The 16,534-nt window shown below is 39.4% G+C and overlaps 1 long non-coding RNA gene and 1 pseudogene across 1 annotated transcript; both read left to right on the forward strand.

Annotated features, from left to right (window-relative positions):
* The first annotated feature begins 3,173 nt into the window (after positions 1–3,173).
* On the forward strand, positions 3,174–16,534 carry LOC116067088 (annotated as a pseudogene).
* On the forward strand, positions 6,518–8,018 carry LOC118494542. Its single transcript, XR_004896675.1, has 3 exons — positions 6,518–6,602; positions 7,299–7,302; positions 8,005–8,018. It is a non-coding gene; the product is annotated as an uncharacterized LOC118494542 (long non-coding RNA).

Here is a 16,534-nt window from a genome sequence, read left to right on the forward strand (position 1 = left end):
ATAATCATTTTTTTTTATTTTCAAATATCATGAACTTAGTTTTATTTAAATTCAAAGACAACTTATTAATATCAAACCATCTTTTTAAGATTTTCAGTTCGTTCTCCACTGTATCCGAAAGCATCCCCAGGTTATCACCAGAGCAAAATAAATTTGTATCATCAGCAAACAACACATATTTCAACAATTTAGACATGTGGAACCCCACGTTACTTTCTTTAAATCAGATTTATCATTACATATTTGTACATACTGCTGTCTGTTGTCCAGATAGTTACCAAGCCATTTGTCTGCTAGACCTCTCATGCCATATTTTTCTTTTTTTAATCTTAATATTGCATGATCTATAGTGTAAAATGTTTTTTTAGGTCTATAAATATTCCTACTGTGAATTTTTCATTGAAACTAAAGGAATTCTTTTTCTTCTTCTTTTTTTTTTTGAGGACCTTATCATACCCCAAAACTCACCAAACTTTGTATACGCATCAGGCCTGGCCATTTGATATTTTAAGGGTTTCGTAGATAGGCGTGAAAAAATGCCTCGCTAGCGCCCCCTGCAGTACGTTTGACGTAGACTCACGAAATCTGGTATGCACATGTATCATGTCAAGACGTACAAAAAACGTCAATGGAGCCATACCATAAACCCAACAGGAAATCTGTCATTTTGAATTGAAAGTTCGAAATTAGTGTGTTTTGGCCATTTCCACATGTCGTACTTTAACGAACTCCTCCTAAAGATTTCATCCGATTGACTTCAAATTTGGTCTGTACCATCTTAAGACGTTAAAGATGAAAAGTTGTTAAAATCTTTTGTGGCCGTGGCTTGGCGGCCATTTTGAGCATTTATCGATGAACGAAGTTGTTGTAACTTGAGTGTACATTCTAATATCTGCCCGAAATTTCTCACAATTGACAAGAGTCCAGGCCTGAGGACATCTATAGGCCAAAATTGATTTTTGGTCATAGCGCTCCCTGCTGGCAACCAGTGTTGGTCATCTTACTTTAAAAAAGTAATTAGTTACAGTTACAAATTACTTCTCCAAAAAAGTAATTGAGTTAGTAACTTAGTTACCACATTGTAAAAGTAATTAGTTACTCAGCAAAGTAACTGACGTTATTTTTTTATGTTCTATAACGCTATTACGTTCTGTAACATCTTTAACGTCAAAGATGTTTATATTAACTGATTGAAGAATAAAAACAACAAGGACTCTTTCCATGTTATTTGGATTGATCCAATGTGCTGTCACACCCATGTAACTTTTATTGTGGGCAGTCCAGATGTCTGTTGAAATGTATTCTAATTCCTCAAATGACTTTTTGAGCTCAATATTCATTTTTTCGTATTCACTGTCTATGAATTTAGCAAAAGTGTTTTTGGCATGGGGCCCATATAGGGGGTCCCATGCCGAAAACAAAAGTGTTTTCCTTCCTCCTCCTCGTATTTGGTACATTGGCTTTGGTCACCTGTTGCTGACTCAAAAAATCGAATGTTGCTTGTTTTAACAGAGTGGCTCCGTCTATTTGCTGGAGCTCACGCTAGCTGCATTTGGGCTTGGGGTTGGGTTAGCAGCAGCAACAAGTATCGTGTTAGCATGTGTTGATGTGAGGGGCTTCATAAGATTGGAGTTGCTTGAGGCAGACGTTCAGTTCAGACCAGTTCAAGAACGCTACCTTTGAATTTCCCTGGCTCGTCGCCACTGTCGCTGTCTGGTGTTTAGTGGTAGTCAGAGCGTGCAGTGAGACAGCGTGAGCAGGGCATCCGCCCACCCAGCCAATCATCATCGCATTTGCAACGGTGTCATCATCCCCCCCCCCCCCACCCCCCCGCTCTCTCCAGGCAGCCAAAGCCTGACACCTCGCGCTTCATTCAACCAAATTGTAGTAACGCACCACTTTACATTCTCAGTAATGATAACGGCGTTGCAACGATGGGAAAAGTACCGTTATACTTAAACGCCGTTACTTCCAACACTGCTGGCAACAGGAAATCAGCCTTATATGACAAACATCATCCGATTTACATGAAACTTATGTGTGGTCGACATGTGATACTGAGCCACCCCCTATACTTTAATCACGCCCACTTAATCAGGCCACGCCCCCTTTCATAGCATCTGACCCGTTTAAGGTAGAGTCTTGTCTGAAGTATCATTGAACTCAGCAGAGAGTTCCTTCTTCATTGGTGACGATTTGCAGTGTCTAAGTGACTGCAAGGAGCGTCGTCCGCCTGCAACTCCAACGTGCAAGAAAGTGCGAGGGCCCGTCCAACGCTGCTTGCGGCTTTAATTTTTTATAATGTTTTTTAATCATGCGTCTCACATGGACATGATTAAAACCTGCTGATCTGTTTCTGAGAAACCAAACAGAAAATGACTTCACTTGGCAGAATAAAAAGAGACGCTTGCAACAGGCTTTTGCAATGCCAGGGAAATGCCAAGCTTCATCCTCAGCACTAGTACTTAAACTATAACAGAATATTGCATCCATACTAGACAAAAATTCCCAGATAAAAGAACAATATGTGTAAAATTAATAATTTACAAAGGTAAGCAACAATTAAGTTGTCAGTGACTGTTATTTCTCTTTTCGTTAAATGTTAAGTAGTGATTGCTTTCCATAGCCTAAAACAGAGGCGTGACTCTGCATGTTCTATCTGTCCTTCTAAGCCTTAGTGGGCTGATTACACTATTGTTTGGTTTGTTTTGGTCTATATTGTAGTCTAGCAGGCTGCAGAGTAGGCTACACTTAGCTGTGTGATTTCTTTGTAATATGGATAGTTTTTGGGGAAGAAGGTGTTACAGGGTTCTTTTTTATAATTCACAGTGAGAAGTACTTTGAATAATCTGGAAGTTTAAGATGGCTGAGGGCGTACCCAGAATGGATAACTCTGAGGAGGTAAACAACTACTTTTTACAACTCTAAAACTTAAATAAAAGTACAAGACAAATATATGTTGTCTTTTCAGCTTTAGTGAATGGAATTATGAACTGATTCATTGCACTTTAAAATGTAAAAAACTTTCTTAATTACTAAGGACCTCTATAATGTACCGGACACTCCACCAACAACACAGTCTAACTGTAAGTGTGGATATCAATAACTGATCCAATTTAATGACTAAATACATGCTGTACTGTGGAGATACTGAGACGTACTTGTCTTATGTTATGACAGATGTTCCTCCACCAGGAGAAGTAACAGTTCTCAGTGCTGGCCAGGAGAGTGTTTCTCTTGGCTTTTCACTTCCTGATGACTCTGTAAGGTATACACTGCACCCAGAGGACTCCAGCACTGTGAAGGTTGAGGGAATGACTCCTGGGACTGAGGATACTTCCAGCATCATAAAGATTGCAGACAATGGAAATCGAAGCAAAGCAACCTGTCTATCTGTCTTCACAGGTAAATCTGAAAAACAAATAATTAAAAAAGATCCAGCAAAGTGTTGTCTGAATGATCTTTTGACCTGTAACCTAAACACATGTTAATGTGTGTACTTCTTACATTGTGTATTCAGACTAAAGAGGTGGTATATTGTATATTGTGGGCATTAGGTGATTATATACCGTATTTTCCGGACTATAAGTCGCTCCGGAGTATAAGTCGCATCAGTCAAAAAATGCGTCATGAAGAGGAAAAAAACATATATAAGTCGCACTGGACTATAAGTCGCATTTATTTAGAAATTGATTTCACAAAATCCAAGATCAAGAACAGACATTTAATTTGGAAAGGCAAGTTATTCAACTACACAACAGCACACAGAACAAGGGGCTGAATACGGTAGGTGTCCGGTATGTTAACGTAACACATTAACAGTTATTCAACTATACAACAGAATACAGAACAACTACCAGGGCGTGGAGACGTAACTGCACCGTTGACGTGCATCTACATCTGTGGACTCGTTCCTCCAGCTCTGGCCATCTTGCTTTCAGCGCGCGACTAGCTTTCTTTGTTTCCTTCATTGCAGTAAGAGTCACCTTTACAAGTTTCTCTCTCACTCCAAACTTTCTGCTGCTCGCTGCAGTTTCTTTTTGCATAGAGCGCCCTCTGGCGGCTGTAGACGGTAATGTTTTCAGCATGAAATAACATTTAAAAACGTGAAATTATAAATATTTTGATATATAAGTCGCACCTGACTATAAGTCGCAGGACCAGCCAAAGTATGAAAAAAAGTGCGACTTATAGTCCGGAAAATACGGTATGTGGCTTTGTCTTTTACCACACCTCTTTAACTTGACAGTCAAACAGCACTTTTAAATATAAACATGAAGGAACATGATTTTTACCTTATAAGTGATACCATTATATTGTTCCTACAGAGCCCAGCCCTCCTGTCCAGAATACAGTCCATGATGTCAGCAGTGAGTCCCTGTCTCTGGGTTGGGACACCCCTGCTGGTGAAGTGGAGAGTTCCATTGTGACTTGTTCCAGTGAGGGAGACATTGTGAAAGAGCTGACAACGGACACAAACAACCTGACTCTCAACAACCTGAATCCAGGAGAGTCTAACTCTCTCCAGGTTTCTGCACAACTTAGGAATGGAAGAATAAGCAAGCCAACTGTAACATCTGTCCACACAAGTAAGTCAAATAAAATCAGAATTGCAATTTAAAAAATTGAAGAATGAATTTTCAAAATAAAGTCACAGCTGGTTATGCAGGGCAACACACAGTCTATGAGGGCAACAGGGATAAGGACCCAAAGGCAGACTGAGTAGGCAGAGCTAATGCAATCTAATAAAAAAGAGATTAATAATTCATTAAGATTAGCATGTTTAGTATTTGTTAAATGTGTTTTAAGAGATGTTGATTCAACTTATTATTATATATTTTGGAGGCTGGTATTTGTGGTGCAGTTTAACTGTATTACATTATACTGAGATCCCCCCCCCTAATATTTAATATACCCTCATTGATATAAATGTGGACACGTGTTCAAGACATTTGCCAGAATGTCACTATACAATTCAACACCGTGACAAAAGAAAACCCCCAAAAGGACCATAAAGTTTAGTTACCACAATTCAAATGGCCAAAAAAACAAACCTAACAATTTACAGTGCAGAGAGTGGCAGAAATCCTGAAGGGGATATTTGGAGCCTCCACCTAAATATTGATGAAAAGTAATAAATGTGTGTAATAAGAACAACATCAAAAATAAAAACGAAATATGAGTGTTGTGTGTGAGTGTATCTGCGCACATGTGTGTCAGCAAGAAATTTAGGAAGATGCAGATAAACAGATTGACAAGTTGAGTAAGAATGCACCAAAAAAATTGCTTTCAAGTATAATTCACCTATATGTATCTTATAAACAATACCAAAAACATTTGAAAAATATTGACGTCATAAATAATGGCATAAGACATGAAACCTGTCATGAACATGAAGAGTTTCTATTATTGTTTATGGCTGTCGTCAATAAGTGGCATTCTATAAATAATGACACTTTTGATGCATTGTTTGAGATGTCTTTGTTATGACAACTTGACATTAACCTAGACAGCAACCTGTCATAAACATGTCATACAGTAGCAGGCCTAATTATCAAACTTAGAGAAACTGTTTAGCTTTATGTGTTAACATTACATTAAACTGTCATAAGTGGTTGTTCTTTACATTGTCTGCCATTAGACCATTATAGTTGTGTCATAAATATTTTCCTTGACCTCAAGTAAAGTGAAACCATTTGGACTTTTTACTATATCAGGATGTTGTTAAAGGTTATAAGAACAGTTTGACAACATAGTCTTTATCAACGACATTTCATTTTCGAGATTGTTCTGGTGTCGCCTGAAATTCTGCCGGATGTTCCTAATTTTTGGCCAGATGTGCGTCCCCTTCCTCTGTCTCTGTGTTGGCGTTCTAACCTCCGGCTGATTTGTGAGGACTATGGTTAACTGCTCCTCAGATCTCTGCAGGGTAAATCCAGACAGCTAGCTAGACTATCTGTCCAATCTGAGTTTTCTTTTGCACGACTAAAACTACTTTTGAACGTTGACACGTTCCACCAAAACAAGTTCCTTCCTGAGACTATTTAGCAGAGGCACCGTGGCTCTGTCCGGAGCTTAGCCCCGCCCAAGATGATTGTGATTGGTTTAAAGAAATGCCAATAAACCTCCTACGCAGCGCTGGGTATGAAGGTCTGGCAATGTGTGACTCGACGTTACTGAATACAGTACTGAGGGGGTTTACGGAGTTTTGGACAGATAACATTAGCTTTAGGCTACTTGTGGCTAAAGTTACCACTAACTGTAGTTAGCTGCCGTTAGCTAGATAGCTTGGTTAGCTGTACAGCTGATTCAGACCCGAGGTGCAAGAAGCCAAACTTTGAAAGAAAACCATCTTAGTACTGTATTCTCTGTCGTATATCTGGCATCCTCCGTAAGTCAAGTTGTGTTTGTTCCCGTCCAGCCGTGTTTACTAAGAGCTTTGATAACTGTAACAGCGAGCAACTTTGTAATTGTAATTTTGTAACAGTTTCAAATTGTGAGATTTGCAGAGGAGGTTCTATGTATGTCCTATTTACCCACCAAACTGTTGTTATTCAGCTATGACAAGGGAAAATAGATTTTGCATTCTATCACCCTTTAATGTTTAATAACCAAAAGTTACTTCCCTGAACAGATTAGAGAACAGCTCTGGTTTTAAATGTAGTGAGGACGCCCCCTGCTGTTTAATGTTGAGTACAGCAGCTCCCTCCTCTATATCACTAACTGAAGTCAGATCATGTTGTACACAAATAGTTTTATACTTCTTTAGCTTTTTGTGTAGTTTTATGTTTTTTGTGCTTTCCAGTCAATTCTGGTCTGTAAAATATTCTGATGTTACTGTGATGTTGACAAAAGTAAACTGGTTGTAGGACAGTAAAAAGTGTTGTCTGAATGATCTTTTGACCCATAACCTAAACTAATGTTAATGTGTGTACTTCTTACATTGTGTATTCAGACTAAAGAGGTGGTATATTGTATATTGTGGGCATTAGGTGATTATATATGTGGCTTTGTCTTTTACCACACCTCTTTAACTTGACAGTCAAACAGCACTTTTAAATATAAACATGAAGGAACATGATCTTTACCTTATAAGTGATACCATTATATTGTCCCTACAGAGCCCAGCCCTCCTGTCCAGATTACAGTCCATGATGTCAGCAGTGAGTCCCTGTCTCTGCGGGACACCCCTGCTGGTGAAGTGGAGAGTTCCATTGTGACTTGTTCCAGTGAGGGAGACATTGTGAAAGAGCTGACAACAGACACAAACAACCTGACTCTCAACAACCTGAATCCAGGAGAGTCTGACTCTCTCCAGGTTTCTGCACAACCAAAAATCAAGCCAACTGAAACATCTGTCCACACAAGTAAGTCAAATAAAATCATAATTGCAATTTAAAAAATGGAAGAATGAATTTTCAAAATAAAGTCACAGCTGGTTATGCAGAGCAACACACAGTCTATGAGGGCAACAGGGATAAGGACCCAAAGGCAGACTGAGTAGGCAGAGCTAATGCAATCTAATAAAAAGAGATTAATAATTCATTAAGATTAGCATGTTTACTATTTGTTAAATGTGTTTTAAGAGATGTTGATTCAACTTATTATTATATATTTTGGAGGCTGGTATTTGTTGTGCAGTTTAACTGTATTACATTATACTGAGATCCCCCCCCCTTATATTTAATATACCCTCATTGATATAAATGTGGTGGACACATGTTCAAGACATCTGCCAGACTTTCACTATACAATTCAACAGCGTGACAAAAGAAAACCCCCAAAAGGACCATAAAGTTTAGTTACCACAATTCAAATGGCCAAAAAAACAAACCTAACAATTTACAGTGCAGAGAGTGGCAGAAATCCTGAAGGGGATATTTGGAGCCTCCACCTAAATATTGATGAAAAGTAATAAATGTGTGTAATAAGAACAACATCAAAAATAAAAACGAAATATGAGTGTTGTGTGTGAGTGTATCTGCGCACATGTGTGTCAGCAAGAAATTTAGGAAGATGCAGATAAACAGATTGACAAGTTGAGTAAGAATGCACCAAAAAAATTGCTTTCAAGTATAATTCACCTATATGTATCTTATAAACAACACCAAAAACATTTGAAAAATATTGACGTCATAAATAATGGCATAAGACATGAAACCTGTCATGAACACGAAGAGTCTCTATTATTGTTTATGGCTGCTGTCAATAAGTGTAAATAATGACACTTTTGATGCATTGTTTACGATGTCTTTGTTATGACAACTCTACATTAACCTAGACAGCAACCTCTCATAAACATGTCATACAGTATCAGGCCTAATTATCAAACTTAGAGAAACTGTTCAGCTGTATGTGTTAACATTACATTAAACTGTCATAAGTGGTTGTTCTTTACATTGTCTGCCATTAGACCATTATAGTTGTGTCATAAATATTTTCCTTGACCTCAAGTAAAGTGAAACCATTTTGGACTTTTTACTATATCAGGATGTTGTTAAAGGTTATAAGAACAGTTTGACAACATAGTCTTTATCAACAACATTTCATTTTCGAGATTGTTCTGGTGTCGCCTGAAATTCTGCCGGATGTTCCTAATTTTTGGCCAGATGTGCGTCCCCTTCCTCTGTCTCTGTGTTGGCGTTCTAACCTGCGGCTGATTTGTGAGGACTATGGTTAACTGCTCCTCAGATCTCTGCAGGGTAAATCCAGACAGCTAGCTAGACTATCTGTCCAATCTGAGTTTTCTTTTGCACGACTAAAACTACTTTTGAACGTCCACATGTTCCACCAAAACAAGTTCCTTCCTGAGACTATTTAGCAGAGGCACCGTGGCTCCGTCCGGAGCTTAGCCCCGCCCAAGATGATTGTGATTGGTTTAAAGAAATGCCAATAAACCTCCTACGCAGCGCTGGGTATGAAGGTCTGGCAATGTGTGACTCGACGTTACTGAATACAGTACTGAGGGGGTTTACGGAGTTTTGGACAGATAACATTAGCTTTAGGCTACTTGTGGCTAAAGTTACCACTAACTGTAGTTAGCTGCCGTTAGCTAGATAGCTTGGTTAGCTTGGTTAGCTGTACAGCTGATTCAGACCCGAGGTGCAAGAAGCCAAACTTTGAAAGAAAACCATCTTAGTACTGTATTCTCTGTCTGTATCAGAGCCGTGTTTACTAAGACTCTGATAACTGTAACAGCGAGCAACTTTGTAATTGTAATTTCCCCACTGGGGATCAATAAACAGTATAAATTATAGAGAAATTATTTACTCTTAACTTGTCTTTCTCTGCTTCTAATTTGCTTTCCCTGGTATTTTTAACCTAACCAATCTCACTCCTAATGCCTAAATGGAAATCAGAGGCTAGGGAGAGACTTGTCACATTGTGGATATTGATTAGCGTTTACAGTAGCTGATAATGCTGAATGTGAGTTACTGAGAGGGAGTTTTACGACAGTGAAAAACATTACCAAGATGGTTTTCTTTTCGTTTTGGCTCCTTGCACCCTGGGCTCAGCTAAGTGGAAATCTTTACAGCTAACCGAGCTAACTAGCTAACAACAGCTAACTACCGTTAATGGTTACCTAAAGCTAACGTTCAAGTTCAAGCACTTTATTGTCATTGCGTAGCATCACAAGATTACTTTGTGACAACCCAAGGGTGCGCTAAAAAGTGATAAAATGGATGTTCTGTAGTACTGGAACAATTAAATACATATAAATAAATATGTAAGTCCATCTAGAATAACATATACTATAAAATAACATAAGATAAGAAAATAAGCTAAAAATATAAGTAAAAGTTAAGTAATAAAATGTATAAATAAGATTTATATATGAATACAAGCTAACCTTATATAAATAGGTGCTATAACAAGTAACAACAATTGCTATGACAAGTTGTGTTATATAATGTTATCTGTCCAAAACTCCGTAAATCCCCTCGGTACTGTATTCACTGTTGTCAAACTGGTCTTAGAACTTTTATGACATTTTTTCTTGACACAATTATAATGGTCATGACAGCCAATGTAAAAGCCAACCATTTATGACAGTTCAGTGTAATGTTAAAACATAAAGCTAAATAGTTTGAGAAATAGGCCGCTATGAGATATTTAGGTTGACATTAACCCAGTTGTCATAACACTAACACAGGGCCGGCGATTGCTTTAGGCGAACTAGGCAATTGCCTAGGGCGTCAAATGTGTTGGGGGTGCCGTGTTGCCCTTAGGTCTAATAATAGAATTAGAACGACAAGCGAAATAAAATATGTTTATTAAACATGATCATCCTAGGGCGCCCCCTCAGCCACACGTTCACTTGTCAACGTGCAACACACGGAGCTCTGAAGCAGACCTGTGCGTCGCTTAGTGTCCACTCTCGCTGTAAAAATAGAGATGAGCAGCGTGACTTCCGTGGTCTGTGCAGCTTCAGGTTTATAATGGACGCGCTCTGCTGTGGACATGCTGCGGCAGATGTGTCGCATTTGAGCTCCGTGTATTTCTGCCATATAGTTTCAGTTTTCCACCTCCAATGTAGAGCAGCGTTCAGCTACTTCCCTAAACTTTGTCTCATTCAGAGACCAGAGACCCAAACGGGGCTCTGAGTCTGTCAGGAGGTCTGAGATCTACCGTATCAGCAGAGCAATCACGTAATGCACAGCAGACTATGGTGCAGGTGGATTATTTTCTGAAATATTGCGACTTAATTCTTGTAATAGTCTGTTATTACTTTATTTTTTTCAAAATATCACGACTCCGCCAAATCTCAGAGAGCACAGATGAGATATATTTTGAATGTGCACAAAGTTTTGAACATGAGCAGAAATCTTGCTCAAACACATCTGAAATATTACAGTCCAGGGCTTTATTAATTCATTAAAATGAATTCATGTATCATGGAGTTCAATAATTGTCATATGCACATTTAAGGAGTTACTTCCTCAACAAAAGAGGAGGGAGGAGTAAATGATGCCTCTAGGCTACATGTGTGCTGACTCAGATATAATTAGAAAAGTTGATCTACAGGAGAATAAATAGATGAAAGCAATACAGAATGCCTGAGAGCCTTATTGCAATATATTCCATTATGTTTTTATATTTGGATTGTAATCTATGTTTCCCTTTACATAAAGATATTTCCAGCATACATTGATTCAGAAAAAGGTAGAAATAGATGCATAAAACGCAAAACCAAAGGGCTAGAGCCACCCCTGCACTAACATCACAAACAATGCAAACTTCACATTTAAAGTGTCAATTTATCAAATGACACTAATGACAACAGCCACAAACATTCATAAAGACTCCTTCATGTTTATGACGTGTCATATCATGGTTATGACCGTGTCATGTCAGTATTATGCAAACTCCTTCAAATAAAGTGTTACCCAAAATGTTTCTGGAAGAGCATTATTTGTTGACAGCAGTAGGAACAGTACTCACCCAAACTGTAATCCAATATGAAAGATACAAATAAATTAGAATCTAATGATATTTGAATCAACACCACTCAAAACAACATAACATTGTGAAGGTTGGTAGAGTTCAAGGCTGTTGTATTAGACTACATTTGTTTTAGGTGTACCTAATACACTGTCAACTGAGTATATGTTAAAATTATGTTTGAACGATGCTATGGAATATTGAAATAAGCAGTGATGGGATTATTATTTAATGTTCATGTCTACAGAGACACACCTAGGAGGCCTATTGGAGGATCTGGGGTTGGAGCAGCACTACACAGAGAAGCTATCCCTGAGCACAATACTTCAGATTGATGAGAAGACCATTACTGATGAACCTGCTAAGTGTAATTCAGATCTTCCATGGTATTTTCTGAAGAAACTGATGATGGTTAATGTGACAGCTAGGAATGTGAAATGTACATCAGTATGTGAGTCCAACTATGATGATTCATCAGTGAATACAGAGTTAGATCTTGATAATCTGGTCAACAGTCTATATTCAGGTGACATGCTAAACCCTCTTGACATGATCACTGCTCTCTTTCTGTGTTCTGATGATTTTGTTCGGCAGGAAATGGCCCTCAAAATGTCTATGTGTCAGTTTACTGTGCCTCTGTTGCTTCCTAATTGTGACACGAATCAGTGCACACTCATGCTTTGGGCCCTGAGAGATATTGTTAAAAAGTACAGACCTCATTCTCTTTTACAATCCAAGGGCTTCATTGAACAAAGAATTGTTCTCTCTGAACTTCCGATGATATCTTTTGTGAGACTGGGTGAAAGCTCAATGTCCAAGTCAGAGATCCTCAATAAGCTTCTGAGTAATCCCCAGCAATACCATGATATCTTTGTTCATCATAATATGGAGTGTGGTGACAGTCCAAGGAAAATATCGAATGGACTGGCTGAAATAACCTGGTACCTTCCATGTGGGAACAAAAACATGGATGTGTTCAGTGAGCCAGTGGCTGTAGCTAACCTTCGTGGGGACATTGCTTTGTTTGAAACACAATTTTCTTTTTTGTGTCAGACATCTGCAGCAGTTTTTGTGTTCTGTGACACTTTGGACTCTGAATGTAAACTACTTACCAACCAACATCACAAGGCACAGATCTTCTTGGTGGGTAACCATCAAAGCAAGCATTTCAATTTGAATGCTCTAAAGAAGTTGGCAACCAAGTTGGGCTTAACTAACAGAAACATCCTTTTGAAGGCTAAGCACATGAATGATGCAGACTTTGTCAAAAACCTGTGGAAAACAGTCAGCAATGTTGTTGAGAACTCAAAGATGAAGATGGGAATTGAGCAGATGGCTGACATCGCCCATGAACTGGGAATCTGGGTTGATGAAGACTCTCTAGATTGCCAGACTGGAAAGAAAAATGCAGATGGGATCACTGCAGAAATTCAAAATATCCTTAAATACAAAGAAGCTCAGCTACCCTTGCAAGGCCAAATATGGAAGGAACTGACTTGCTTAGAGAAGGAAGAATTCCGGCTTCGAAAAGTTGGATCTGAGGACATAGAAAAATACAAAAGTGATCTTCAGGTACAGAAAACAGAACTTAGGAGAAAACAGAACTCTTATGACATGTCAAATGCAATGACATGTTTCATCAGCGCAATATCAAGACCAGGGATAGAGAGGAGCTATTTCCTGAAATGGATGCGAATGAACCTCGATAATGTGTCCCGAGAAAAACTGTCTGGTCTCAGGGAGCAGTACAAAGAAAAACGCAAAAGTTCTGAGAACAAAGAGGAGATCAAAGACATTGACAGACAACTTTCCAACAGCTCACTGGGGACTGAACACTTCTTCCGTGAAATGGGTCAGATCTATGAAGCTTCACTTTCCCTTCCAGAAACAGACCAATCACGTCAACGATTACAGCATCTGCCCAAACTTTGTGCAGAATTGTTACTTGATGGATTCCCTCTTGAGCTTGTAGATGGAGATGCATCCAACATACCTCTCCGATGGGTGAGTGACGTTCTCTCTCAGCTCAATGACTTGGTGCCTCCAGAGAGCAAGATCCAGGTAGTCACAGTCCTTGGAGTTCAGAGCACAGGAAAGTCCACTCTCCTCAACACCATGTTTGGAGTGCAGTTTGCAGTCAGCAGCGGCCGATGCACTCGAGGTGCCTTTATGTTGCTCATCAGAATCAATGAAGATGTTAAAAAAGAACTTAACTGTGACTTCATGGTGATCATTGACACTGAGGGCTTGAAGTCACCAGAGCTTGCACAACTGGACAATAGCCATGAGCACGACAATGAGCTTGCAACACTTGTTGTGGGGCTGAGTGATATCACTATCATCAATATTGCAATGGAGAATTCAACAGAAATGAAGGACATCCTACAAATAGTTGTGCATGCCTTCCTCAGAATGAAAGAGGTTGGCAAAAGGCCCAAATGTCAGTTTGTTCACCAGAATGTGTCAGATGTTTCAGCCCATGAGAAGAACTCACGAGACAGGGAACTGCTCTTGCAACAGTTAAATGAGATGACCCAGGCAGCAGCCAAAATGGAAAAGAAAGAGGAGAACAAGAGCTTCACTGATGTGATGGAGTACAGTCCAGACACTGGGAACTGGTACATTCCTGGACTGTGGAATGGAAACCCACCAATGGCACCAGTCAATGCAGGGTACAGTGAAGCTGTATATGAGCTCAAGAAGAACATAATCCAAATTTTGGGAAGTTGTGCGTCATCTGCTAATGATATCTTGGAGTTTACAGAGTGGATGAAAAGCCTGTGGAATGCAGTAAAGCATGAAAACTTCATCTTCAGCTTCAGAAACAGCCTGGTGGCTGATGCATACATGAAGCTGTGCACAGAATTCAACAAATGGGAATGGGAATTCAAAAAAGAAATGTACACATGGGTGACAAAATCTGAAACAAGAATTTCCAACTACGGTACAGTTGCTGTGAAATCTGAGGCATCTGACATGAGAGAACTTCTCACAGATTTGAAAAGTGAAGCTTGCACTGAGCTGTCTAAATGGGAGACAAAACTCCTTGACAACCTGACACAGTACTTCAAGAAAACAGAGGGTCATGTCTCTCTAGTTGAACAATACAGAGAGGACTTTGCAAACAGTGCAAAGAGCCTTAGACGAGAAATGGAGCGCTCTGTACTTAATCAGCTCACAGCAGCATCTGACATCAGACAGGGAATGACAGAAGTTGATAGAATCAAGGAGAACCACACAAAAGAATTAGAGGGGAGAGTAAGTGGACTGATTGAACAATGTCGGGAGAAAAAAGTCCAGATGACAGACAAAGAGCTTGACAAAGAGTTTGATAAGATGTGGAATCAAATGGTAAATGAACTACCCTTTTCTAAACAGAAGGTCACAAATGTCATCGCAAGTGTGTCCCACCACCTGAGACAAAATCTAGCACATAAGGGGAGTCATGTTTGTGAATTATTAGGTGATAAAAACCTGAAAGATTGTGGACTGGAGCCTTTTACATACACAGTGGCAGGATGGTACGAGCAGATTACACACACATTCAGCAAGATGTTCAACATTAAAGATCACGTGATGGCTTTGCAAAACATAGCTGATCGTACCATAAAGGACTGCACACAGTTTGTGACTAAAAAAATTAAAACAAAGAGCAATTACCATGAGACTTACATCCAGGAGATCCTACACATGATTGATGAGAAGCTGCAAAACAATCAGGATGTTAAGAAAGAGAGAGATAACGAGTTTGAAGTTTCTCTGAAACAGCACATCTGTGGAGTTGCAGCCAGAGAGTTTCAGAGAATGCATGAAGATTTCATACAAATGAATGATCCCTACAGATGTCTGAATCAAAACAAAGAAAAGTTTCGAGCTGATTTTAAAGATGTGTTCCATGACCGAGACCAGTGCCAGAAGAAGGCAGAAGAATTCACAAACCGCTGCTTAAAGCCTGCAGTCGAAGACTTTGTCAACCGCTCCTTGGGTCCTGATATCATTGGTGAAATGTTGACAAGCCAGCAGTTCAGCACACGCATGTTCTTCCAGTATTCAGTTTTACTGGATTTGCTCTCAGAGGATGACTTTGAAAACTATCAGAGCTATATTTGGTCATATGAGGAGTACGTGAAGGAATGGATACTCGTTCAAATAGTGGAACGCTTCTCAAATCAGTCTACGTGGTTTAAGTTTGAGGATAACATCTCCAGTCAAGTGTCAGAAGCATAAATAATGCCATCAACAAAGCTAAAACAGAAAAGAGTGGCGACTTGAAGACATTCGTTAAAAATGTCTGTCAGGAACTTGGTGATAAACTGGTCATTTCCCAGGATGCTTTTGGTGCTTTCATGATCCTGAACAAGGCAGACCAGGAACAGTTTGCTCACTGGCTCACAGAGTGTGTGAAGGACATGGCGAACGCTCTTGGAGAAAAGTTTAAACACACTAACATCCAAATGAAATTTGAAAAACTTCATGTTAATCCTCAGGATGAGTTTTTCACCAAACTGATTGGATGTGGTCATCAGTGTCCGTTCTGCGAAGCACCTTGTGAGGCAGGAGAAAGATCCCACACTGAGCACTGGACTTCACTACATCGGCCACAGGGTCTGGGTAGAATCAGGTGGGATGAGACAAAAAAACTTGTCACTGACGTATGCTCTTCCTCTGTGATCAGTGACATGAGTTTTTGCTACGATGCTACAAATGATGAATACCACCCTTACAAGAGTTACAGAGATGTTTTCCCAGACTGGAGAATCGGTCCAGATCCAAGTCTTCAGGCATCAGACTACTGGAAATATGTACTGGCAAAGTTCAACAAGCAGTTTGCTGAAGCATATGAAGCAGAGCCTGCTGATATTCCTGAAACGTGGGAAGAGATTACTCTTAAACAAGCAGAAGCCAGCATCAAAGAGACATTTACCATCAAGTAAGAGACTTCATGCTTTGAGATTACAGAGGTGAACGTCCTCCTCACATGGATATTTAGATCTTCTGAAAAGGCTGAAGATATTGTCAGTACACAGTGATTTTACCACTAAGGCTTACAAGAGGAAAATATAAGAAAATCACTGAAATCAGTGCTCACCTT

Source organism: Sander lucioperca, unplaced genomic scaffold, assembly GCF_008315115.2.
Source record: "Sander lucioperca isolate FBNREF2018 unplaced genomic scaffold, SLUC_FBN_1.2 Unpl_17, whole genome shotgun sequence".
In the NCBI taxonomy this organism is placed as follows: Eukaryota; Metazoa; Chordata; class Actinopteri; order Perciformes; family Percidae; genus Sander; species Sander lucioperca.